At 37.7% G+C, this 27,415-nt stretch overlaps 1 protein-coding gene across 4 annotated transcripts in view; it reads left to right on the top strand.

The window, feature by feature from the left end:
- Positions 1–27,415, top strand: part of MOCOS (molybdenum cofactor sulfurase) — a 209,268-nt gene that overhangs the window by 55,341 nt on the left and 126,512 nt on the right. The window lies entirely within an intron of this gene.

The raw sequence follows: 27,415 nt of genomic DNA on the forward strand, positions 1-27,415 counted from the left end.
TCAACTGTAATTAAAAAACATTTTTCAATCACTATGTGGACATGTCTGCTCAGAATGACACAGGACTTCCATTTCCTTGAAGAATTTTTAGTTCTGCTGTATTTGGGAATAGTGATTTTGAAGTCCATGTTCAGCCATAACCAATATACATGTGATTCATTGTCTAAGTAACAAAGAAAAGATAAAATATGTTTGAAATTTGAAGACCTAACTTTAGGACTTGCCCATGTAATGAGATTACATTTTATGTGTGTCGACAGTTTTATATGTATTTAGAGGTGTGCAGTGATCTCTTTCTGCAAGGAACTGATACATTTCCATCCTCATGGAACTCTGAAATCTAGTTGCTTGGTGATAGGAGTACTGGATGTTGAAAGTTCTGTATTGTTTTTACTGAGCTGTTAATAAGAGCACAGAGTTGCAGGTGGCATTTCCAGTGACTTAGTTTTGCCACATAGACTAGCAATGACTGACAGGACACTTTGTTCACTTTTCACAATAATCCAATTTGGGACTGAGGTATTTTATTAATTTGGGGGTTAATAAAAACTGCCTTTTGTTAGTGCCAGGAACTTATATGATTTTTAAATCTGGCTCTTGGGCTGAAGACTTCCTCACCCATTTAATAGTTGCAGGTGTCCTTGGAACTATTTATAAAGACTACACTCTTTATCTGAAGATAGAAGGATTGATGTATATATCAACCTTGACCTCATTTTAACATTTACCATATTTTTCAAGCTCCAAATTATGGCGGCCTTGTGAAAGGTTTTTGTATACTGAACAATCACAGAGAACATGGCTGAGTTTTTATCCTGTTGAAATCATAAATCTTGTCTCGTTTATGTCACTTGCTACTATTTAATTATCTACAAGCAAGTCAAACTGATTACACAATATAAGAACCTTACAGCTTTGAAGCAAAATGACTGAGCCTTTAGATTTGGCTAGGATAGCTATCAATGCTGGTGGCAAAATATAATTAATGAATTAATATTTTTGATTGGGAGGAACAACTTTTAATAACTTTAAAGGGCTTGATACAACTGTAGCATGGAAATAAAATTCATCATAAGAGTCAAAATCATTGCTGGGCTTTGGATTTTTCAATCTTCTGTCCCAAATTTTTTGCTATCAGAGATGCTTGTTCACATATCTATCTTCCCTCTGTTTTGGATATAAAAAACAGTCCTAAAGTTTTGTCCCTTATTTCAACTTTTGTGATTATTGGTGGAGGAGATTTTAAGCTTGGGATAAAAACAGAACAAAGCATCTGTTAATATATGCTCAGGTAAAAGGCTGGATGAGTTTTTTGCAACAAAACATGTACAACTTGCATGCAGCATATGTACCTTGCATGAAAACTCTCTAGATACTGATTGAAATCCTTCAGCTGACTAGGAAAAAAAAAGCAGTTCTTGCCCCTAAGAAGACATTTCATAGCTTTTTGTTTCTTTTTTTTTTTTTTTTTAAGAATGAAGGGAAAAATAAAATTGTAGGTTAAAACCTAAGCATATTGAAAGGAGAGAAAGAATAAAGGACATCTAAAATGCCAGTGCAGCAAAATTAAGGATATTTCAGAGGGAAATAGATCTAAGAAGGAAGGCAAAGTCTTAGTTAGGTAACAGATGTTTTCCCTCAAGGATAGTGATGGAACAGAGGCACCAGAGGGGGTGAAAAAAAAATCTAATGAACAGCAAAATCTCTCATTTTTTATTTTTCCTTCTACTCCCAATGTCAGAACAATGTCTAAAGAAGTGTGACAAGATCTGTCAGCTTCTTTGATATTGCAACAGCACCCAAGAAAACAGATAGCTAATTTTTAAATTTCCATGCAGGATGAGAGGAAATGCTCCCAATAATTAGATCTAGATCTATCAGGGGAAGCTCAGCACAGCTGAGTACTGTGCCTGTAGTTGAGCTGCCTTCAAGGAAAGAGTTGGGTGTGCCAACATCGATTGTTTTCTCCTTTCCATTGCTGCATACAAGAAAAGCAGCAGGAAAGTGCTCCTAGAATTCTCACTAAAGTAGGATATTTGTAGAATATTCATTAGAGATTTATCAGCATTTTTGTGTTGTGAAGGTTAGTTATGAACTTATTGCATCTTTGGTACAATGCAGATTACTTCCTTGCACAGACTTTCTTATTGCAGTTGTTACCTATTGCACTGCCTTGCAAGAGAATCGAATAAATCCATTTAACATGAAATAACAGATTTTGACATTTGGCTAGCACAAAGGTTTTTTTAAAAGATGTTGCCAACACATCAGTGTCCATGTGATAAATACATTGTTTCCAATATTTGAAAGCCCAGAAATTTATCAGAATAAAAGGCCATCTCCAAGTCAGAAATGAAAATGTATCCATGATTGTATATGTCTTTTTTTCCTTTGTTTCCTCATTTTTATAAGAGCAACTAGGTAATGCAACAGTAAGCTGGGAGCCAAATTTGCCCTTTGACACAGATATCCTGTTGGTTATAAACCAGTGGGAGCCATATGCTTGTGAAGTTAAAACACTTTTTTTTTTTTTTTTTTTTTTTTTTTTTATGTTGATGCTGTTTTAATGTAGGCTATGATCCTGCAGTCATTTATGCAGTAAAAATTCCCATCAAATTGAACAGCAGCATGAGGATCAACAGTGCCAATTTTCTCTTAGTAGGGCTTCCAGCAAGAGGCTGCCTGCTGCTCCCAGCCGTGGCAGAGTGCAGCCTCACGCTGCTCACGGGACTGAGTGGCTGTGATCACATTACATCCACCCAGCAGTCTTTTCAATTGCTGCCTATAAAGTGACAATGGATCAATTTTAAACTGACCCCACTGACTTTTAAAGCCCTTACCATAGAAGGAGCTGATTTTCTGTAAGCCTCCCCAATTCCTTTGGCTTTTGAGTCTTTTCAGGTTTTTTTTCCTAGTTGGAGGTTGTTGGCAAGAATTCTGTTGTTGTGGCCATAGTGGTTTCATAACTTATTTATTCTCAAACAACTCTGCAATTTTTATCCTGCCATTTTTTAAAAAAATGTTGTACAAATACAGATTTTTGACACACCCTTCTCTCCTTCTCCCCAGCATCAGTTCAGTTTTAGTTGTTCTTCTACAAAGGAGCAGCCATGCTCTCACCTTACAGCGTTTTGTAATGATTTTGCCTAGTTTCCCTTATGTAATTCAGGTTAGAAGGGATCTCTGGAGTGGCTTGTGTTACCAAACAGGGCTACCTTCCGAGCTAGGTTAGGTTGTTCAGGACTCTGTCCAGTCTAGTTTTGAGTTATCCCCAAGGATGGAGATGACACAGCCACTCTGAGAAACCTGTTGTAGTGATTGGCTGCCCTCATGGGGAAGACTTTCTTCTTTATGTTTGATCAGAATTTTCCTTGCTACATCTGAGATTGTTGCCTCTTATCCTGTACTGTGTATGTTTGAAAAGAGTCTGGCTTTGTTTTGTCTATAACTCCCCTTTCTTTAATTAGTGAAGGCAGTAATGAGATCTCCCAAAGCTCCCCTTCTCTTCTCCAGGCTGAGAGAGCACTATCTTTCACTCTTTCTCTGTAGGACATGTGCTTCAACTTCCTGCCCCATTATGGTGGGTCACTGTTGAACTCAATGCAGTTTATGAAGACCGAAGACACAAAACTGAACACAGTAATCCAAGCATCCTTTGAGTGCTGGGCAATAAAAATAAGCACTGGACCTGCTGTCCATGCTATTAAGAGTACTGTGCAGTATATGGCTGGAATTCCACACAAGTGCATTGGTCACACACACTCATCTGGAGACTAGTGTGTTGCTTTCTATGCAAATGAGTTATCATGCACTGTCCATTCCTCTAGACCTTTCTGGAAATGGGCTAGAGGGCCTCAGGGGTCTTCAGTGATCTTGATTCCCCACCACTGGCTCAACTTTTGGTCAACAGTCCACGCCTGCGTCTCAGCTTTATTCCTGCACTTACATTGCTGTGCTTGTGTCCAGAAGCCAGGACAAGGATGTTTGTACCAGAGAAGTACAGCCCTACCTCTATATGGTCCCCCTCTCTAGTCAAATCCTGTTCTTTCTCACACTGTATTACCAATAGTCCTTTGGTTGGCTCCACAAGTATCCAGCCATTGGTGTTTGAGATGTACGAATTAACCCTCTTATCTTCTAGGCTTCTACACATGGGCCGACTGAAATTGTGATTTGCATTTTCTTTCTTTCTTGGGAGTCCACTGTGTGTAATACCACTGCGAGTAGTGGCAGAATGGTATATCCCTCTGGATGTGGGCAGGGCAATGGATAGATGCCCACAGTTCTGAGCACCTTGGGGATATGGAGATGTTTTGACATGAGTTTAGATATTCCTGGTGTTCTGGACAAATAAAAGAGGTTTACCACAGAGCGCAGTGGGTCTCAGTGCTGGTCAGTACCGTAGGGAGACAAGTCCATAGCTTATTCTTTTAGAGAAGGTGGCCTATATGTGATAAGGTATTTATCTCTATGACTCTTAAATTTTTTGGCCAGTTTGGTTGTTCTGGAGGTTTTCCATGCCTCTTGGCTACATATACATGTGCTAAAATGGGCTCTACAGGCACAATAGCAAAGCTTAGCATCTTTATGAACCTTTTTATTATTACTTGAGGGAAATAAATGACTCCTTGCATTATGCAGGAGCACGCTGTGGTACTGCATTACTGTGTCTTCCATTAATATATCTTGTTCTTTCTTTATCAGCTAATGCTCATGATAATTTCAGGGGTGCATCTTAAAGCTCAAACAAATGAATATCATAACCCAAACAGGTGGAAGAACACCATGTTAGGCTTTTTCATATTCTAATACATGAAACAGCCAGCCAGTTATGTTTTAACATTATCAAAACAGAGATATATCTGTGTAATAAAATTTACTGTTGCTGTAACCATTACACTTAGAATGATTGCATGATTATAATAAAAATCAGTGGTTATTTGCTACATTAATTAGCTGTTGATTTAATGTAATACAAATGTGATTCCTTTCAAGTAATCATATTTCTTCCTGACATTTCTGACTAGGACTACCAATTGGTTAAACATGGGTAAATAGCAGTACTGATTATAGGTAAGCAACAGAAGAAAACAGTGAAATAATTTTAATTTTTTAATATGTTACTTTCCAAGCCATGTTATTGTTAATACGAGCTTTTGATGCATTAACAACACCTTTTTAAATAAATACACACCTTTGATATTCACTACACAGCCAAAGTTGCCAAAGAAAGAAATGCTGTCCCTCTGTGCTGAACTTTTTTGTGGTATCCTGTATTTCTTTGTCTCCCAGCAAGTCCATCTGCCAAAGCCCTTCATAAAATATTTAGTGGTTTACCTCACTCCATCTCAAGGTGAAATCAAGGGAGATTTTTAGGGGTTTGGAATTTATTGCAATGTCAAGGCTTCTCTGTGTTTGGTGTGTATTTTTTTGGTTTGTTAGTTGATTGGTTGGCTGGTTGATTGGTTTTTTTTGTTTTGTTTTGGGTTTTTTTTGGTTGGTTGGTTTTGGTTTTTGTTTGTTTGTTCATTCCGTTGTTTTTTGTTTGGTTTGTTTCTACTTAATGGAAAGCAAATAACATGATCATGATCCAAATGTGAAAATATGTACAGCTAAACTGTCTTGTTCCTCAACTTCATAGCTGTCAAACCTCCTTGAAACTCAGAAGACACAGCTTACCCTGTGCTGATAGAGTTGTTTCATAAATCTTCCTCATAATGAGGATGCTTGCAGAATACCTCAGCCTCTTGTATACCTGTGCAAACCAAAGCCACATCCTCAAATGTTGTCAGGGCAAATTTTTGGTGGGGTTTATTTCCGATAACTTGTGCTAGACTTGCTGGATCTGAGGACTGGACCTGCATTATTTCCATCAAGAGTGGTCCTGAACTTAGGTAAAAATTATGTAAATTTTATGAAAAATTACATAAGTTTAATTACATGCAAATACTTCACTGGTTGAATCCCTTAAATAAAAATTGCATTTCTTTATTAAATTGCTTTTTTCTTCTGGTGATTGTATAACAGTTAGTAAACTGGTGACTTGGGGATTAATGATATGTGGTATTTGCTCTAGGCATTTTTTTAAAAAAATATGAATTTTTGTGTGCCACCTCTTGTATAGTTTTTCATCATCTAGCTTGCTATTTTCTGGGCTGCTTCCCTCCTGTTTATATTAAAAGAACATAAAATATTTCCTGTAGGACTCTCTCTTACATACAGATCCATTTTTTTGTGTATGACATTTGCTTAATGAATAAACCATCAGTGCCATAAGACTTCAACCTAATGTCTTTAGAATTCTGCATGAGGGTTTTCTACATTTGCAAAACTCTAATAAGCAGGACCTTTTTGAATGGTATTAGGAGTCAAAATCAGCTGAGTTCATCCTCTGCTTGTTTAAGCAGCAACAAGCCAATTCAGTCAATCATGCCTACTGGAAAGCTGTTTCACAGGAAGCTATGCAAAGTCCGGTAAAAACATCCATTTTTTTCCCTTGAAAAATGGTTAAAAACTGTAAAAATTGTATTTTGGAGACTGATTAGGATGTGAAATTTTAATCTGCCTACAAACTACACTAAGTGACAAGTTCTTCTGGCTTCTGCAAATCGGTAATGGTTGGTATTTAAAAATTAATTTGCTATCAGAACTCCTCATCTTGCACTTGCAAAAACTACCACACATTTTATACTTGGATTCAAATTTTTATGATATTCATACACCGAGGTGATACAAAGAAATCTGGGAAACTAAGAAAAAAAAAAGAACCACTAAGGAGCTATTGTACAAAATATGGAAATTTTTCTTCATTGCATATTTTCTTCATAGCTTTATTTGTTCAAAACAATATTTCCTCTGAAGGACTGACTGAGAAAGAGTTATATACTGACACATGAACCTCAGGCCATAGAAAACCTTTTACCTTGAATGTTGTGTTTGGGAGACAGAGCTGAAGCAATCGGAAAAGAAAGAGGTAAACAAAAAGTAAATTATGATTTTAAATGCTTTGATTTAGAAAGCTAGACTCACTGGCCTTGTCTTTTCTTATGTAACACTTGCAGATAGCTCTGGTGGTAGATGCCAGAAAGACCCACACAGACATGGACAGTTTTAAATAACCTGCTCTTAGCTGACTTAAACTTCCCTTCTGGTAAACAATGTCAGGCCTTCACTCCAGAAGATAATTCCATTTACCTCTTACTGTCTGGACTAACACAGAAGCATCCATTAAAATCTCAAGTTTCTATTGGGACACAAGCCCACATTTAAAACTAGGTATGTGTTCAACTGCTGTTCAGAACAAGGTTTTTTATTAGCAGGCTTTATTTTTAATTACACAAGCACAAAGAAGAACAGCATGGAGGTGTTTGGGTTTTGGTGTTGTTTTTAGTTTCTGGCTCATTTTATGTTCTTGTAAACTAAATATTTTTAGACAAGTGGTTTGCACTGTCAGCTTTGAAAAAAAGAAAAAAAAAAAAAAACAAACCAGCAGCACATCCAGTTGGAGTTAGCAGCCAAACTTCAAGTTCTTAATTATTTAAGACTTAACTATTTTTATTTTCCTTGTTGTGTGACACATATCAAATCCATTTTCACACTTGCAAAGACGAAAGCAGTATCTACTTTGGGAGGCGTTTTTGCTCTACTTCTGGCTTTCTTGTTTCTGTAAAGTGAAAAAGAAAACAGCCAAAGATATCAGTCATCCCTTGTGCTTTAAATGTAGAGAACCTTAGGAATGGAAGGAGAAGATGTTTGGTACATGGTGACAGCCATACAGTTCTTGAAAGTCACATCCATTTGTAAGCCTCCAAGAACCCCGGTCTGTATAATACTTCTTGGCAAAGTTTCATTGCTTTGCTGTCCCCATAGGGCAAAAGCTTTTTCTTCTATCCAATTTGATCCTCTCTCATTTCATTTAATATCTTTTGCCTCACATCCTCATGCTGCACCACTGTGAAGGGCCTGTCTCTGTCTTCTTAATGACCTCCTCACAGGTGAGGAAAGACTGCTGCTAGATCCCCCTGAAGTCTTCACTTTCAGAGGCTAAAACCCCTGCAGGTCATGTGCCCAGCCTTGATGTTTCTCCACTGAATTAGCTGCACTTGATCATTGTCTTTCCTGTGCTGGAGGCCTGAAACTGTGGTGCTCCTGATGATTGCTTCATAACGGAGAATGGCGGGCTGTGCTTTAGGTAATCCAGCCTAGGATGCAGCTTTCCTTCTTGGCTGTCAGGCCCATATTCCCTTTTGTGGATGTATATCTTTATCTAAAAGGGAATGTTACTCAATTATTAAACCTTTATAGAGCTAACCAAGGCCCCTGGCAGGAGCTGGTTAACTATTTACACTTGGCAGAATCGCTTGGCCTCACTCATCTGTAAGGTGCTCCGTTATTTTCCTACTAGATGTAGCTGATCCTGGGATTTGTAGAGGCTATGTACTTTGGCCTGTCATATATTCGGTGAATTGTAAATGTTCTGTGTGCACATTTTCCCAGATGTGATACCTGCTAATCCCTGGTGACAGTGACCTGCTATTTTGAGCATGGAGTTGATGCATTATTGATTAATCCAGCTTAGTCTGCACTTAAAGTGGTTGTACTCTAATTGCATCTGGTCTCTAGAAATAATAGTTTAGCATTTCAGAGGCTTCTTGGAAGAGATGGGGTTTTCTATACTGCAGAATGTTTATTCTGATAGTATTTTTGTCTTAGCAGGAAGAATAAATTGTATCTTTTAGCAGAGTATTCTTTTAATCTTGTTGCTCTTATATAACAATAATTTATCATTAGTAAATTTCTTTTCCCTGTGGATGTTTCATTTTAGCAGTCCAGTTTGTTGCTTCCAACTAAAATAATACATCACTTGAAAGCACTATAACATAATCTCAAAAAGAAGCTTCTTTAGTGAACCTTTTCCTTTCTGCGTATCTCTGTGTGATTTTTTGGTCAGTTACTCATGTTTTATTAATGCTGAATTATTTTAAAATATTGTATCTTAATAGTTTCTGGCTGGGCCCATTTATATACTCTCTCGCTTTCTGACATTGAGAGCAGAGATGTAGCTAAGTTTCATGGCTTAAAAAAAAAAAAAATCTCCAGGTGACTTTCACATAAAAATGTTTTATTTTCTTTATGGGTATTAACAAGTACCCCTTTAATATCATGTTGATTGTGAAACATTTCAGATTGTACTGCTGATGTAAGTCAGTTTTATGTAGTAATTTGAAGAGAGGAGCACTAAATTTTCACACATCCGCTGTATGATTTCTTGGGTGAATAATTTCAATAAAATGATCAGCTAAAGTACAATCAGTTTAAAATAGTCAGTTATTAATTAAAAGGCAGTTGAATGTGACAAACTGTTATCAACATTAGTAGGTGTGTTACTTAAGCCTAAATTTCAGAAGTGCTACCAAATCAGGCATCCAAAATCTTCATGTTTTGTATGCATTTTGGATTGCATTCAAACATTTATAGTACAAATGTTTATCATGCATCTCCTTTTCTTTGTTCTCTGATAGTGCATAAAATACCTGATGCATGCTGTGGTACTTGATGTCTTAGGTAGTGTCTGGGGAACATAGTCTCTTTCCTGAAAAAATTATTATCTAGGTTTAAGAACAGGAACTGCAGGTGGGCACAGATGTTTAAAGGAGCATAGTAGACCCAGCAGACAAGAGAGATCAACATAAGAAGTGGCAGTGGTAGTGCCCCACCTGTTGAAAGAAAATTTGTTCTGGAGGGTAGTGGGGGCAGAAGGTAACAAGGGAAGCTTGTAATTGAATATCCATAAATGGACATTCTACTTGCTACAAGCTTTTGATAGAGCAGGAGTAGGACTGTTTGAAAATGTAAAAGTGGTAAGGTTTGTGGCACAGAGTCAAGAGTCAAAACCTTTGCAGTGGTGAACAAAATTCCTTTTTTGTTTCAGTTGAGATGGGGAGAGCTGCTTGGGAACAGTGAGTTGGTCAAAGTGCCAAAGGAAGAAACTGTTTCTTGCAGTAGAATTCAAACTAGCAGGGAATGGGAGAAGGGTGTGATGTGAAAGGCAGAGAAGAGCATGCTAAGGGAAATGAGTTACATGAGATATTTTCTTCTCATGGACACATGGAAGCAGTCATGCCATGGGACGTTATAGCCAGCTGTGTAAGTGTAGTTTAGCTAAAGCACTGAGGGATTCAAAGTGATGAATTATTTATCTATTTATTTATTTATCTTTGAAATACTTTATTGAAAGAAATGTTTGAAATTAAATAATACTGGTAATTACTGAAATTAAATAATATTGTTTGAGGCACATTACCTTAGAGAAAGGTAAGAGAAATCTTAGAGAAATAAATGTTCAGGCTTGTCAATATTTTCTTATCTGAACAGTCTTTATTTGGCAAAAATTTAGGGGGATTGCTAGCAGGAATGTCAGTTTGTAACATCTGAGATATGACAATCACATAAATGTCTAAATGTTACAACCCATACAGGGAAATGGCAAAGAGTTTAGCTTGTGTAAGGGTTTCAGCCTGTTGCTTTCAAATAATAGCAAAGGATCAAAGTGCAGTGTACCTCGATTGCTGCACAAAGCAGTGGTTGCACAAGAGCAACAGGATATGTACAAGAATATTGCAATGCTTGTGCTTTTCTGACCTGGGATTCTGAACATCTGATGCCAAGCATTCTGCAAAAGCACAAGAGAAAAAGAGAGAACAAGGGGAGGAAAAAAAATCTCATAAGTTTTTGAATTCCCTGATGGCTCAGTTGTTACTCAATATAATACCTAAAAATGCTTATTGAGTTATTGTAGAAAATATAAACCTTTTTAGCGCCTATGTATCCTGACTTAAGAGCAAACTCCTCTTTGGTTTCTCGTTCAGAGTAAAATAACAGTACCTCTGTTGATCGTAAAGGAATGCAACCTTGTGGCAAATGTATATTTTTTTCTTCCTTTGTAATATGGCTGAGCAATAGCTGAGAATCACAAAAAGCTTAATCCTCATGAGAACAATAAGGACAATAAAGTCACAAATGGTCTCCATATGTCCATATAAAGTCTTATGCTCTGAATAAAGTAGATATCAGAAGACTGTAAAGCTTTTTCTTTATCTTAAATCGACAGTCAATTAGCTTTGTCTGGGGAGTACATAGGAGCTCTATTCCTTTGCATAGCTTTTAAGATCTTGTAAAGCTTTACAACTAGTCTGGAGTAATTTCCTTTTTATTTACATGTCTTTTTCCCTAGCTTAAAGGGTTTTTTTTTTGTCTGTGCATACACACAGATGTGTATCTAAGCAAAACAAAATTCGATTTTGCTTTGTGCAGTCTGCCTGGTTGTAAAGTGTTTTTCAAGGCTGTGCCGTAAACCATGCCAATTCTGCAGCACACACAAGCTTTCAGAAGGCAATCAGAGCCATCCTGAATTTCCTTGGGGAATTTAGTTTGTTCTGTGTGAATACAGCATCTCTCACAGTGGCATCCTGTGGGTGTGCAGAGCTTCTTGTGTAGTAACAGCATGCAAATAATCAAACAACAACAATGGCCAACTGTGTGTCTGTACTCCAAGTTCATGGTAAGAGGAACTGAGATTCTGGGAAATGGTGTTGGGGATTTTATATATATATATATATATATATATATTTTATTTTTTTTTTTTTAAAGCTCAGTTCTTATCTTTTAATCTCACCGTCACGTTAGGTGAAACATGAAGGCAAGGGGAACAGTTGCAGATTTAAAATTTGCACTAAAAGAGCAATAATATTTAAAATATCTATTTAATTTTTTTTACCTATAAAATAGCAATTATTATCATCATCATTATTATTTAGTATCTGGAGTTATTTTGATAAAAATTAACCTTGGCACTTACATTTGGAGAAATGTGTAGGCACAGAGATCTTTGAAGACATCTGCACTGCAGCCTGATGGAATATTATAAACAAAGTAACCTTCTTTAGACTCTCTTCCTTAGAGACCTCCAGAATACAACTTTTCATGTGAAAAAAAGAATCAAAAAAGGCTATACCAAAATCCATTACTAGTCTGCTCAACATCTCCCCCCTTCTGCCAGCCTACAAGCAGGACAGTCTACTTTCATTTTACTGCTTGACTCTGTGGTTAAACAAAAATAGTCAGTATAGCTCAACATTGAGTAAAGAACTGTTGAATAGCTTATAAAATTGTTATGACATTCATGGCATTTGAATAATTTGTGGGGTGAGGAAGGAGGATGAATGTGAAAAATTTATTGTGTAATGTCTCCATTCAAGAAGGTTTTTAGGTATGTGTGTAATTATAGACAAATTGAAAACAATGGGTAAACCATTGAGAGTTAAAGACATGCTTAAATACTCTCCTTACCAAGGCTTAGGCACCCAATAAACCTGCAGCGCACTTGTAGTACAGATATGTCATGTCAACCCTCCCTTTCTAACTTTAGTGAAGTGTTATGGGTACATCTGCTGCTTCCAGTGAAAAATAGACAGGATTTGAAGTGATAGCTGTTGCTGCAGGAGTTTTCTGTAATAGCTGCCAAATGGGAGGGAGGAGGGGAAGACAGAAGTAGAGGAAGGAGCAACCTTCCCACTTCAAGAAAAGAAACAAATCAATCAGTAGCTCTATGCAGGGAATTGGAGAACCTGCCCAACATCTGTCAGACAAAAACTGATATGCTGCAGCAGAATCTGCTTTATTGCCAACCATTGTGGGTGTTTTGCCTTCAGAAGTGTATTCCAAGAGCTCTTTGAAGGTCTTAATATGGTACAAAGGTGGTGTATCAGTGGCAATGCACCCCTACATATATGAGGCAGTAACTCAAAAGTCAATAAAGACCCAATAAATATCAAGAGAGCTTTATATCTTTCCTATTCTTCTGTAACAAACTTGTTTCTGGATTACTACAAGCAATGTGACACTTGGATACAGCGATACCTCTAGCCAAATTTTGCAGTGAGTACACTAGAAAAAGTAGTGGTGGTTTCAGCAGGAGTAAATGGTTAAGGGTGGAAGAGACCTTCAAGATCATCAGGTCCAACCTTTGACTGACTGAAAACCACCGTGTCAACTAAACCATAGCACCAAATTGCATGTCCAGTCATTTCTTGCCACCATTTCCTTGGGCAGCCTGTTCCAATCTTAAGAATCTTTCAGTGAATTCTTCCCGATGCCCAACAAGAACCTCCTCTGGCACAGCTTGAGGCCATTTCCTTTTGTCCTGTCACTGGTTGACTGGGAGAAGAGACTACAACCTCCTTTCTGGTGGTTGTAGCAAGCTGTAAGGTGACCCTGGGCTTCCTTCTCTCCAGGCTAAACAACTGCAGCTCCTTCAGCCATTCTTCATGTGGTTTGCTCTCTAGACCCCTGCCCTTCCCTGGACTTGTTCCAGCACCTCAGTGTCTTTGGCCAAGAACTGGACACAGGACTTGGGGTGCGACCTCAGCAGTGCTGCGTACAGGGGGAGGATCGCTGCCTTGGTCTTGCTGGCCACACTGATTTTGATACAGGCCAGGATGCCACTGGCCTTCCTGGCCACCTGGGCACTTGCTGGCTCATGTTCAGCCACTGTCAACCAGCACCCCCAAGTTCTTCTCCACTGGGCAGTTTTCCAGCCATTCTGTCCCCAGCCTGTAGCACTGCAGGGGGTTTTTGTGACTGAAGTGCAGGACCTGGCTCTTCACTTTGCTGAACCTCATACCATTGTCCCCAGCCCTTCAACCCAGCCTCTCCAAATACGCAGCAATACATGCGGTGTCAAACATACCGTAATGAGCACTGGCATAGTGGACAACATCTACACATCTTGCATAAAAGCCTGATTGATAGCTGCCCAATCTTAACAGAGCAAGGTTTTCCCTAATAATTGGATCAAATTTGCTTTCTTGAAGGTTTTGTGCAACAGGCTGTAACTATACCTTTATTTTTATATAGCTATGAAAATATTGGTACATAGAGAAATGTCAGAGTTTCAAAACAAACTATAAGTTTAAAAATATCTATGCAATTCTTGCCCTTTTCTTCATTGAAAAATTATGCATAACGAAAAAGAGCCCAATAGAGCTATAATGTGAATGAACAGCAACACATAAAGTGTCTTGTACCCTTCATATTTAATTGTCTTTGAATCACAGGCAAAGTATATTTGGAACGAGCCCTTCTGCTTTTTATAGCAGACCACTTACTGTTTCTGACTTCTTCTGCTAATACTCATAGATAACTTACTCGGATGGTGTCTCTTGACAATTCATGCATCTACCTTTGTTTTTAGGGACATGCAGTTTTGAGTTGCAGCCAGATGGTCTAGACAGATGATTAAAAAGTATGAAATGATACACCAGAGCACTTACTTCCTGCTGCTCTGTCACATTGCAGAAACACTTAATGAAATCTGAAGTGTAATTGCTAAAAATATATACTGCAGTACAATGGACTTTCACCCATCATTCTGGGATTTAATTGTCTTTAAATATGGCTTCTGAAAAAAGGTTGCCTTTTGAGTCTATTTCTGGACAAATTCCTAGTGAGCCGATGACCATGAGCTGGGCAAAGAACATAATTATTTATTCTGTGTTGGGAATTTCGTATCACTTATTCTGGAAATTGTCCATAAAAATAAGGCTGTTCTTCAGCATGTTTTGTTATTCACCACATAGTTTGCTGACAACTTTGTTGAAGGGAGTGCTTGCCAGAAATTAATTTTGAGGTTTTGTGATTCAAAATTTGAACCTCTTAATGAGATACAGCATGTATGTTAAACTTCTGCCTTTGGCTTTTAGAACATAGCTCTTAGAATCAGATTTCTAGTGTACAATTACAAGTTCGGTATTTACCTTCCTAGAACATTCTGTAATCATTTATACTGGCTGTACCTTTGCTGGAATGTTTGCAGAAAGCAGTGTAAAAAATGGCACAGGCATACACACCATAAGTGTCCTTAGAACTTTGAATAAATATTCATCAAATATATTCACTTTTCATTATGCTCTTCATGATATTAGATGTTACCAAAACTAATATCAAAGCATCAAATGTGTGACAAATCTTCCAAAATGGTAATATGATAGGGAGAGTTGAAAAGTACAGACCAGAGAGTAGATTTTAACTGAAAAAACTTAACAAAGAACTTGAAATTCTGTTCTCCTGCTTCATGCATATGAAATGTGACTTGATCTTGTTGGAATTTGGACTGAGGGCTGTGCAGAACAGCTTTAGTACGTCTCTAATACTCTGATCAGATCTTACTGCTCACGTCCCCTCTGGTTTGTATTTGAGAAGAGAACACTTTCACAAGAACTAACCTATTGTAATGTGGTGCTGCAGAGGCTTTTGCAATTTCTAGTTGTTGTGAAATGTATTTTTTTCCAGCCATTAACAAAGCTTTCCAATTTTGGTGAATTTATAGAATGCCTATATTCCCTAATGCAAGAGGGTCACAGGTTAAATCTATGTCTAATGAAAGATTTACTCATTTAATTAAATTTTTCCTAAAAGGGTTTTTTCACTATATAAGATAATACATGAATATACCCAGGCTTTTTTTTTTCCAGCTTGAGTACACTTTCAGAACTTCTGGATCCCAGTAGCAATAATCCTAGACTATACTTTACCTTGAAATATAATCAAGGGTAGAGGGCTTCCTTTTATGCAACTGTGAGCATGTAACAACACACATGACCCTACACATGCATACGTTGACAGGAATTGCATCAGTGTTGTCACAACCATGACCACACGTTTAACAGTGAAAATAAGAATAATTAACCCCTTCCCTGAACATCAACAAAACTAGGAAATCATGTAGTGAGTAACAAATCTCTTATCAGTGCATGAACATGGACAGTATTGTGAAATTATCCAAGTTTGAATATGGCAATTTCAGTGTATCTGCATGTATTTAAGAAGAATGCATATTCCTGCTTTTCTAGCTCAACACATGGTGTCAACTCGAGTGGTGAAGGGCTACAGTGCAGATTTCAGTAGCCAGCTGCAACATGTTGCTTTGCTTTGGGGTTTTTTTATGGTCACTGATACCTGGAATAGGAAAGAGAAATTTTTGCAAATGTTCTAAACTGTTAATCATGCTATTTAAAATAACACCTAAAAGAAGTCAAACATGCTGAGGTTTTTCCATCCTGAGTTGTTGAGTTTTTCTGCTTTTGTTCTGTAAAGAAACTTGAACTTAAAAAGTCAACTTAGTCAACATTTTGAACGTGTGATCTGTGGTTCTTTTCCCATAAGATGCTGAGTGTTTTGTTTCAGCTGAGTATGGTATGTCATCTTGTGAATGGCAATATCCTACATGTATGGGTAGTCCTCTGCTCATTTTGGGAATCTTTCCCTGACTTTTTTGATTTTTTAAAAAAAATTTTTGGCTTTGTTATGTAGGGTGGCACACTTGGAGTGACGTAAATAGGTTCCTAAGTATTGCTCCTTGTTGTATTTGGCTCTATTGAGGTTGCAGTGATGAATTTGCTTTCAGAATATTTCCCAGAATGTAGGCAACATGGGGTATGTAATTCCATATATGAACTGACCCTCTCACATCTGGATTTCCTGGCCTGCTGGGTCAGGTTTCTACCTTCTAGAGGCTAGATAGTGACAAAAAAAGAGTCATTCAGAGCAGCCACTACATTTTCTGCCTCAGATTTTCTGCTTAGAAATCTGAGTTTGAATGAGATTGAAATGTAGAAGGATTATATGAAGTTGTGGCTGTTAGTACTTGTTTTTAGTCACTTTTTTTTTCTTGAGATTTTCAAAAAGGAGGGGTTATTTCATATGCATCTTCTGGCATGAATTTTCAAATCAATAGTGTCTTTAATTTATATCAGGATTAGCTAATAGGACACTTCAAACAGCATTAGTTTCAGTTTATAATTGTCATGTCCATTTTGGTTTGAACAGAATGATCCTCAGAAAAGATGGGAAGAATTGCAGCAAATCACAAAATACTTTTCTTAGCTCTCTCTCACAAATGCAGCATCTGGTTCCTAGGTTTTATTCATATTTTCTCTCCAATTAATAAAGCAATAGCTTTTATATGGAGGTTTTATGATCCTGGTTTTAAGTTTCCTGTAAGCTGCTTTCATTTTATGATTCTAAAAATGTCACTTGTGAGCTCCTTAAAATACTTTTACTGTTCCTTTTTCCCTGATGTTGTAGATTGCCACCAGCTTTGTTTTAAGGCTATCCCTCAACAGCCATTTATGCCTTGTTGCATTCATCATGTGTCAAACAGTTTCTCTGTCAACTGCCAGGAGCACTAGAAGCTCAATTGTCAGGATTTAAGGTGAATGAAGAGAGCCTTGACAGGCAGAATTTATGTTTCCCATATGAAAAAACATCCATTCATAGTTTCTGGGAAATCTTGGAACTGTCTGAGCCAACACAAAAATGTGGTTTATTGGGAGCAGCATGCAGCAAGTGCACACTAAGACTAAGGATCCTTCAGTCAACTCAACAAACAAACAAGCAGAAAAGCCTTTTACTCTTGAATATTTCCGAAATTATGGTTACCAAGATGGTTTCACTAAGAATTCGTGATACTGTGTTTTTTCTAACTCACCAGCGACTATTACATAGTGCCCTGTTTTACCAAAGTATGAGCCTTGCGGGTTTCAGGAGTTCATGAACCAAGACTTACTGGCTGTGCTCTTCATATTATTGTCACTGCCCTTAAGGAAGTTTTTGCATCTTTGCGTAAAGTGCTTCAATGCGCTTCCTAGGAAGGAGAATCAGGGCTATGCTGTTGAAGTGGGATACCACATCACACGGAAAACAAATGGCAAATAAATGGTGGCTAGCTATCTTCCAGGCTTCACTCTTGTGGCTTTTCCCCCACAACAAGGTGAAGTACAGACTGCTGTTGAGGATTTGTCTGATTTGATGGGATACCTATGCCATGTAAAGTAAAATACTGTTGAAATACATAAATAGATTTATCTAAGTCCTCTGGATTTTGAAAGCAGACTGAGGTGGTTTCAGATTAACATATTGATCTAAAGTAATTTCTGGACAAAAGCACAGTACTTGAAAAGTACTTGATGAAATAAGGCCTATATATGTGTGAGCATTTACCATATTCCCTGTCACTATAGTAACTGAGACCCAGATTCACAAAATCATGTAATTCCCTCTTAAGCACCTGAGTACCTCCAAAGTTCTGGGCCTAAGTATTTCTCAAGTAAATGTGAACTCACTGTACATACCTTTTATGAATTGCAAAAAAATTTCCTTTCTTCATAATTATTTTTTTCCTTTTGAGCAAGAAAGCTCTGGCAAGGGGGCTACTTTTTTGTAGTCAGATCATCGGTCATACTGTGACAATACTTTGTAGAGGTGGTTTCAAGAGGTTATACTGGAAACAATCAGTTTCTGAGCTTCTGGATATTTGGAATCAGAGTACTTTATAGTACTATAGGTACATTTTATGTAGTTGACTCCTTTTGATATGAAAACATTTTGTCTTTGTTTCACCTAGTGTTTTGCAGTTACTTCAGAGAAACTTGTTAATATTAAAGAATTGGCAATTCATGTGTGATCGCTGATGTGATCATATTTTATTTGTAGTTGATATGTTTCAGGATTAGGATCAAGGGCTTGTTTCAGAGCAGGAACTGGAGTAGAAACCAGACAGATCTCAGCACTGGGAAGATGTCTTCCAAGTGACTTATCCTACCAGGGAGGTAGGCAGCTCTGTTCTTCACAGGGTACAGACTCAAGCATATCCACGTTCTAATAACCACAAGCCAGAGTGATTGATTCCTCAACCTTCTGAAGGAAGATGGTGGAAGAACATTGTTAGCCATGTGGGAATGCTTGGGACCCACACACCTTGTCACAACTGTTGTGCTTAGATCCCTGGTACTAGGGTGGCTCACGGATGGACTTGCTTGGAGCAAGTATAGAGAAACCCTGGTACATGGGAGTTGCACACACTTGTCTATGCAACTGCTCTCCTCCTGCCTTTCAAACCTTCCTTAGTCCCAGGCAATACCACCCCAACAATTTTAAATAAGTAATGGCAGACCATGTCTGTGCTTGACTCACACACCACAGAATAAGCCTAACTGCTGCTGGAGAGTGTGAAAGCTGCTGGGTTATGCTTTTGCAGCTATGCTTAGTTACTCATGCCTTACAGTCTCAAATACCAGGCAATGTTCAAGTAAGTCACGCTTACTTGATAGCAAATCCATTTTGTAAACAGGTCATGGACTCGTTGTCAAATGTCCATTCTCTGGCACCTACAGGGAAAAGAGACTGGCCAGTGTCAGTTTCTGGGGTATGTGACACACTCTGTTTCAGGAAAAACTTGCTGTAGTTTTTTCAAATGGCTACAAAACTACTACAAAAGATAAAACAGACCACCATGGCTGAAAAGATCACAGAAGTACACAGTTTAAAGGCCAAATCTCATCTGGAAACAAATTCCACTAAATAAAAGTTAAACAAAGAATAATGTTTAAAAAAGATTGAAAGCAATGGTATGCTATTTAAGGAAAAAAAAAGTCTAGCTTATAAAGTTTTCTTATCTCCATAAAGAATGTTTAATTTCTTTTCTGACATTACTTAAAAGGTTAGCCACTCTAAAAACTTAAAAGTGTGGAGCCATCAGAACACCGAAGTGGGATTTCTTTTTTTTCTGAAACAACCTTTACAAATTTATATTTGTTATGCTGATGAAAATAGCCCAGTGTTATGCTCCAGTTTCCAAGAATCAGAAAAGAAAATGTATTGTAACTTCTGACCAGTTACCAGCAAATATCTCTGTGGCATGTAGGCAGGCCTCATGGCAATGATGCTTGCTGGCATTAGCAGCATTAATTTGACACTGCAACGCTGAGTCTCCCAGCAGGAGCTCAGAACATGTGGAAAGGTCAGAGATCAGAACTTACTGAGTAAAATTGGTAAGAGGGATGTTTGCACTCTAAAGATGCTGAGCTTAAGCTGGGTGAGCATAGCTGTGTATGGTGCACAAGAAATTTGGATGCCTTTGGCGTGCAGTGGAAGGATTTGGACATGTCCGGGGTGAGATGCCTTAGCCTAAAGCACACCTCTACCTTAGGTGAGATGAGCTTCTTGATGCAGAGCCTGTGGTCTTTGGGTGGCTCTAAAGAGGGATTTGCTCTGGTGTCCACAGTGTAGATGTCTTACGGTGATACAAATTTCCTTACGCACCTGCTTATATTTGTTCCCATAGCCTGTGAATAGGATATTGCATGCATTCATGGTAGAAAGGACACCTCTGGCTGGTATTGTGCTGTCTCAAGTGTTCACCATTGAAACAAATCCTGTTGTGTGTGTTTCTGTTCAGGGGATGCCTAAATGTAACACTTGTGGTCTGTGCTAGGTAAGAGGAAAATACCGTGACTTCAGGTGTTTGGCGTGTCTTATGTATTGAAAGTTGTATTGTGCTGGGGTTGCCTAGACACCAACTGAGGTGATATGCTAGTCCATGCACAAAACCTTCCTATGTTTGTTTTTAAATGTGCTTCCTTCTAGTGTCTCCTAAGATTTGCTGCAGAAATAGCTTGAATTCTGAGACATGAATGACTTAAAAACAGATTCCTTTTATTTTGTAGTTTTTCAATTTGGCAATTAGTTTCTGCAAATACAGTTTGAAATGTTTCTTTCATGATCTGATTGATGTTTTTGGCTAGTCCTCCTTAAATGGTTGCTTAAAATATGGGTTATTTTTTGCATTTCTTTCCTGGTTACTTGAATGCTAGGTGGTGAATTTTCCTTTAAAGAACCTATGATATAAATTTTCAGAGTCATTTGTGTTATAATTAATAAAAATACTCGGTTTTCATGGGTGTTTTTTACAAATCTTTGGCATTTTTCAAGTACTGAAGTAAACAGATCTGGCTGATCTTACTCAGAAAAAAATATCCGCAAAGTGGTTTTAAAATCATGTAGCTATTGATCTTCTCTCTCTACACAGAAAAATAACAGTTAATTTCAAAGAAAACAGTTGCCTAGGGGGTTCTGCCACATTTAGAAAGTTACAGGTATTAGAGACTTCTGTCAGTGAGAGGAGTTATAGTTGTGTGTCAGAACAAGCTGTACCAACAGGTCGCTTGCAGCATCGGATTTTGTGGATTTTAAGAGTCCTTCTGACTGTTTTGCTCTTTTGATTACATGCAGAGCCGTAATACAACCTTTATTTGTATCTGCCAGAGTGCCAGGTGTGACACTCAACACCTTCTGGATGTTCACTTTGAAAAGAGTAATGAGGGTCAACACCTCTCAGTCAGGGTGTGTGCTTCTCATAGGCTTTGTTCATCAAAGCATCATTTCCTGCAGGAAGATGTTTTCTGGCCATTAAAGAGCCCCTGCTCTTCTAAAGCTGTTGTCCAACGGAAACTCCAGGCATTCTGCTGAGCTGCCAGCTTGGCGGAGCTGGAGAGGGAATTTGTTTGGTGAGGACTGACCATGACCCTTTGTAAGCAAACTGGTATATCCACAGTGTGTCTCCAGTGAACTGGACAGAGGAATAAGTGTAAGGGATTATAATGCTTTGATTCAGATGGCTGAGTGTGAATGCCTAAGGAAAGTAATGCTTTCCAATATAAGAGGGGGATTTTTCCATCACTTGCCTGTACCAAGTGGAATTTATGAGGTGCATTCCATCTAATCATTTATTTTGTCTCCAGGGAGCAAATAAACAACAGTCATGTCAATGAGTAAGGTCCTAATCACTCTTGTGAAAGCAGTAATGGGAAGAAACTAGCTTCAGAATGAGTGCCTTTCGAGTAAAATGGTCAGAAAAGCAGTTTATGTGTATGTAACTACTGAGGATAAACAAGGCAGTGTGCAACTATTTCACAGTGTGTGCTCTGAAAAATATTAATTTGTACATTGTCAGGATGGGATAGGAAACAGAAACAGAAAAGGGGACTGACTGAGGAAACTTTGAGAGTGAAATGTAAATTATATGTCCCATTGCTCTTTCTCATGCTGGCATTAATCCATGAGCAAATCCTTCAATTTGGTGGATCTCCAGTGGATTAGCTGCCCAGGTTGCAGATGAGATGGTCTAGATTTCTGATTAAAACACTGAATTTAGATTAAAAAAAACCAAAAACAAAAACAAAAGAAAAAACAAACAAATAAAACCAACCCTAAACCTTTACAGGGACTTTTTTTTCTTTAAGTTGAGTTTTGCTGTAAGGGAGACAGCTTAGGTAATTTTTTTCTTGCATGAATATATTTGATTCTTTAAAGCGTATATAGGTTTTAGTTTGCTTCTGTTTGAATTGGGAATTGATAATGAGAATATAACTTGGTGCTGTGACATACTGGACAGAATAGACCATGTCTTTATGAAATAAGACATTAAATATTTCATACTCAGAAAGTCTGTCTTTTTAATTTGTAAACTGGAACATTCCCTTCATGGATATAGATGTAATCCATCACTTCTGCCATCAACAGAAATTAAAGAAAATTTGGGTTATATGTTAAGAAGTATATCCTTTTCTATGGTATCCTTATGTGCTGGCTTGAATGAGGATAGCCACATCTTCTTTTCCTTTTTTTTCCTGTATATGTAGAGAGAAAAACACATACGCAACTGCTGCTGCACATGAAGTTCAGCCTGAAAGCAGGGGTGGGCCCTGCTCTGTAACAGCCACAGCAGTTTACAAGACCTTAGGAACTCTCACTAAAGTTGGTGGGAGTTTTTCCATTGGCTGCCTGGATAGCTGGATCTGACTCTTGATTAATAAATGGGGGAATGTTAAAACACTCTTACCCAGAAATGTAGATTCAGCCACTATCTCTACTTTGACTTGCACTTCTGTGCAGAAAGGATTAAAGAAAGAATTTAAATGAAAACAAAAAAAAAGTTACACTTAAACAAAATTAAACAACAAAAAAAAAATGTTCTGACTCTGAAGTAATTTTTGAATTTCATTCTGACAAAACCTATGCATTAAACAACAGCACGTTACATCTTTTCAGAGTTTCCATAAAGCTGAAAACAGTGTGATATTTCTAAGGCCCAAGGTAAGCATCTCTCAATACAAGTCCAAACTGGATCTGTGAATCTGGGTAACATGACACTGAAAAAACACTAAAATAAAAAGAAATTTAGATGTAAATGTGCACCTGGAAAATTTCCTTTATGAAGTGCTACCTAAACTTGAATAGGTAACTATGCTTCTATCTTCAAACCTGAATCTCCTGTAACAATGACCATGCTTAAATTTTTATAAGTTTTTTTTTTAATATATAAATCAGCTACTGACTAGAGAATCATTGTACTCATGATATTTATGAAACTCTTACAATCTAAATAAAATTGTGAATCAAGTATAAAGCATATAAACTACAAAACTCCTTGACCATATTTTATCATGCCAACTAGAGACAGAAATGTTTGTACCAATTGAAATTAAAGTATGGAGGGAAAAAACCCTAGAAATATAAGTTGCTTTTCAGCTTTTTACAGCTGTTTTCAAAAGATAGATTTGAATAGAGAGAAATTGATGTAAAACATATTTTAGAAGTATTTTAAGCCTAGAAGCATGGAATAAAAGCCATGTCAATCAGCTGAATTTTCAGAGGTTGTAATAGAAATGGTGTAGTATGGGAGTAAATTTTTTTGCTACTGCTGTTCTGCTGAGAGATGCAAAGAGCTGATGGAAAGAAGGAACATGGGGCTTCTTGCATGAGGGAAGGGCAGCCAGACAGCCACTTTGGAGAGCATCACTCTCGTCTAATTTTGTGTGTCACAGTGTCCCTAAGGTAGCGAAACAAATCTATCCTTTACCTTCTGCAGAGTGGCGCTGTAGAGTAATAGTTCTAATTAAGCCATTAATTCAGGCTTTTGGATTGGATAAGTTAGATAAGGCCACTATTCCCTCTAAATATATGACTTGATTATAGAATTCTTTAAGTATAAAATGCCTTACTAATTTTGTGTGTATTAAGTATAGAAAATGAGTCAACAGGCTTGGTTGGGTTGAAAATTGAGGTTCTTTGCCAGTGTTTACTTTGACGTGGAAAGGCATTTTGGCTCAGCTATTTTTGCAAAGACACAAAAGTCGTCTGGCAACTTTTGAAAATGATTAAGCACCAGCTAACATGGAGGTCTCAGAATACAAACATGCACAGGGAAGTGTGGTCAAGTGAGGGCATTTTCAGTGCCTTCTGTCTGGACAGGTTGCATGATCTATGTCACGATCTGTGCTAATGGGGACATTGAGAGGATAAGGAGAAGACATGGGCACTCGTGGTGAGCCTTCAGTGTCCTGCAGAGATGGAGCTTGCAGCTTCCTCCCTCACCTTGCCACCCTGACAGCAAGGGACTAGTTCCTCAGCCTTACTGCCATCTCGCAAGTGATGGCACAATGGTATCCACGTGTTTAATGAAACAATTACCCTCTGAGTCGTTTCTTCCAAAGAGTCCTTTGAAAAGTGGAAATTTGTAATACTATAAAATGCTACTGCTCTTTGCAGCTGTCAGCTGTAGTAGATCAAGTTATCAGTTTTCTACTGCAAGTCTTTAGTCCTGCTGCCAATGGCGACCTTATGTATGGCTATAAATCTTCCTGGAGTGTAATAAAGGTGTACTGCATTTCACTGTAATGGGGTATGTCTTGCACAAAGACAGACAGCATTAGGAATTTTGTGTGTAATAGCCAGTGCTTCGGAATGTCCATGTCAAAACAGAGGATGTAGGGCTGTGGGCTACAGAAGCCAATGAGGTGAATTGCAGTTTTCTAGCCCTGAGTACTCTGATTTTTTCACGGCAGTGCTGCTTTAGTTCAGGAGTTTGTGGTATTTATTTTATAAACCTTATTCTGAGGTTCTTGCAGCTTTTCTGGTCTGCACATCAGAAGTCATTCTGGAGAAGAAAATTCCCTGAACTCAGTTGCTATTGCTTTGTTTATTTATTTTCCTTTTCAAGGTTAGAAATAGTTCAATCAAAATGTAAGTCTGACCTTTCCACCGCTTTTGCAAGTGCTGGAGTCATAGCAATTTCATAAGGCATTTGGAGACTCAAAATGCAATAGGTACCTAATTTGACTCACAAAATAATCTATTTCCTAAGTAAATTAGAAATATAAGTTGGTTGTTTCTCTAGATCTAGGAACTTAAATGGCTTTTTAAAAAAGCCTCTAATTTTTTGGAATCATCTGAAAATTAACCCTAAATCTTGATATTTTTTTCGTGTGAAAGTCAGTTTCTGGTACTGAATTGAATAGAAATTTTATCAGTGTTGTGTCAGAGATTTTATTTCAGAACTGTTCTGCTATTTCTGAGATTGAATGAATTAAATATAAAATTTTAAAAATACCAGTGAGCTTTGTCACAATTATTTATGAATTAAACATAGAGCTGTCACTATTTGTGAGCCTAAACAATCCAAAATAGTATTTATTGTAAACATGTGAAAATGTTTAATGGAACTATTCAATGGCTCTGATATTCATGGTTGGATGACAGCATCCCATTATTAAATCCCATTCCACCATTTTGCATTCCAGCTATAGTCATTTAACAGTGTCTTTGGGTCAAATTAAATACTGTTTTAAGCAAGTAAAATTCCAATGAAGAACTCCAGGTGCTATCCTTATACAAAATTTTACTTTTTACCCACTGTGTCTCACCTTGCACTGAGCCTGTGTGGCACAAAGAGGCAGAGTGGGGAGGAGAATAGAGAAATTATAGAGAGTAAAAGAGAAGCAGACTTGATAATAGCCTTCAGTTTGCTTTTGGTTGTTGCTCTTGTCAGCTCACTCTTATGAAAAGATGTTATATATTAAGAATTTGCTCTTATCACCAAGTTTTTTAGCTCAAAATGTATTCTGTGTATACACATACATGTGAATACATAACTTCTCATACAGCTCACAGAAGTAAAAATAGACCAATTTGGATACTTTGTTGTCGTTGTTGATTTTTCTTTGAATTACACAACCTTTTTGCGATTTTGTTTATATCAATGTGATGATTCCAAAATTCATCCTATATGATTGTACAGCATATAAAAATAAGACACATCAGATAATACATACAAAAATTATGCCCATAACCATGAAGACACAGCCTCCTTTCTAATCCACTTTCCACCATTCCTTTCTCCTAGAAATGGAGATATAATGCTTTCCTTCTCAGTCCCTGAAGATGAAGTTAGGACTCTTGCTTTTCCCGCTTTCCATCTTTTCTGTATCTAGGTAAAAGCAAGGAAAGAAGAATAAAGGTAGAATGATATCAGGACTGAAATTCAGGGTGTGGTTTTGAGTGTTAACCCTGGAGCCAGCTGGGTTAAGGGTTTCAGGTTCCTTCACTCAGGTGTCCGATATGACACAAACTGCTGCTCCCAGCTGCAAAGCAGGTGGTGGAGGGAAAGGCTGCATGGCTCTGTGCAGGGGGAAAGAGGAGCAATTCAGTGACCAGAGAGAGCAGGTCACAGGGATGGATGAGGCAGGCTGTCAGCTCAAAACCCGATACAAAAATGTCTGTGATTGTTCCTGTCTTCAGCCCTAACAGGGTTTCTAAACTCTAATGGAAAAGTTTGGTTTCTGTGAAGATGGTCTTTAAAAATTATGTCCAGATCTGTGAATACTTGCAGCAGCTATCCCCTGGCAAGTCTTTTTTTAAAAGATTCTCATGAATTCTTTCAAATGGTTTCTTGGAATGTTGAAAGCTTAAATCCATGAGATGCTTCATCGTAAGAGTTGCAGTTCTTTCTTCATTTCCAGAAGATATGAAATACCTACCATTTGCACCAGATTTCAAAAATTCAAGTTCTGAAGAAAGTCAAGGCTCATTTGGGCCTCTGAATCCATCCGTTGCATCCTGTACTTCCCAGTACCATAAGAGTCTTCTTCAACTGAGAAAAGTATTCGGAATATCATTTCAGCGGGCCTTTTTTGGGTAGTTTTTTTTTTAGTGCAAATCATCAAAGCCATTGCAATTGTTTCTTTTCCAGCGTTTAATATTTGACTGCTGCACCCACCACCCAGCTCTAAAACCCTTTGCCTGTAGCATTTGTGTTTCAGGCTGGATGAATAAAATTTTAAGGAATTTCACCACTGTCCTGTGTTTCAGGATTTTTAGCTTGAATTTATCACATAATCTTTTGTGCAACTTATATTTCAATGCACCTCTATCTTAATTTTCTGCCTCTTCTAGCAAAGGAATATCCTGTTGTATAAAATATGTCAACTTCTAATGATACACATGGGAAACCAGAGTTCACAGACTAAATGCTGATCTGTATCTTGGAATTCCACAGATCAGAATGCCAGCTGCATGGAGAGCATTTCTGAGCAGTAACAATGTATGCTCTGGTTCAATTTTCTTTACTATGCTCCATTCACTGAAGCCTAGGTCTCTCAAATATTTGTTACATTTTCTGTTTATATTAGTAAGAGTTTTATAACATTAATTCAGAGAAAGTCAATCAGGTGAAAAAAGTAAG

Source organism: Hirundo rustica, chromosome 1, assembly GCF_015227805.2.
Source record: "Hirundo rustica isolate bHirRus1 chromosome 1, bHirRus1.pri.v3, whole genome shotgun sequence".
In the NCBI taxonomy this organism is placed as follows: Eukaryota; Metazoa; Chordata; class Aves; order Passeriformes; family Hirundinidae; genus Hirundo; species Hirundo rustica.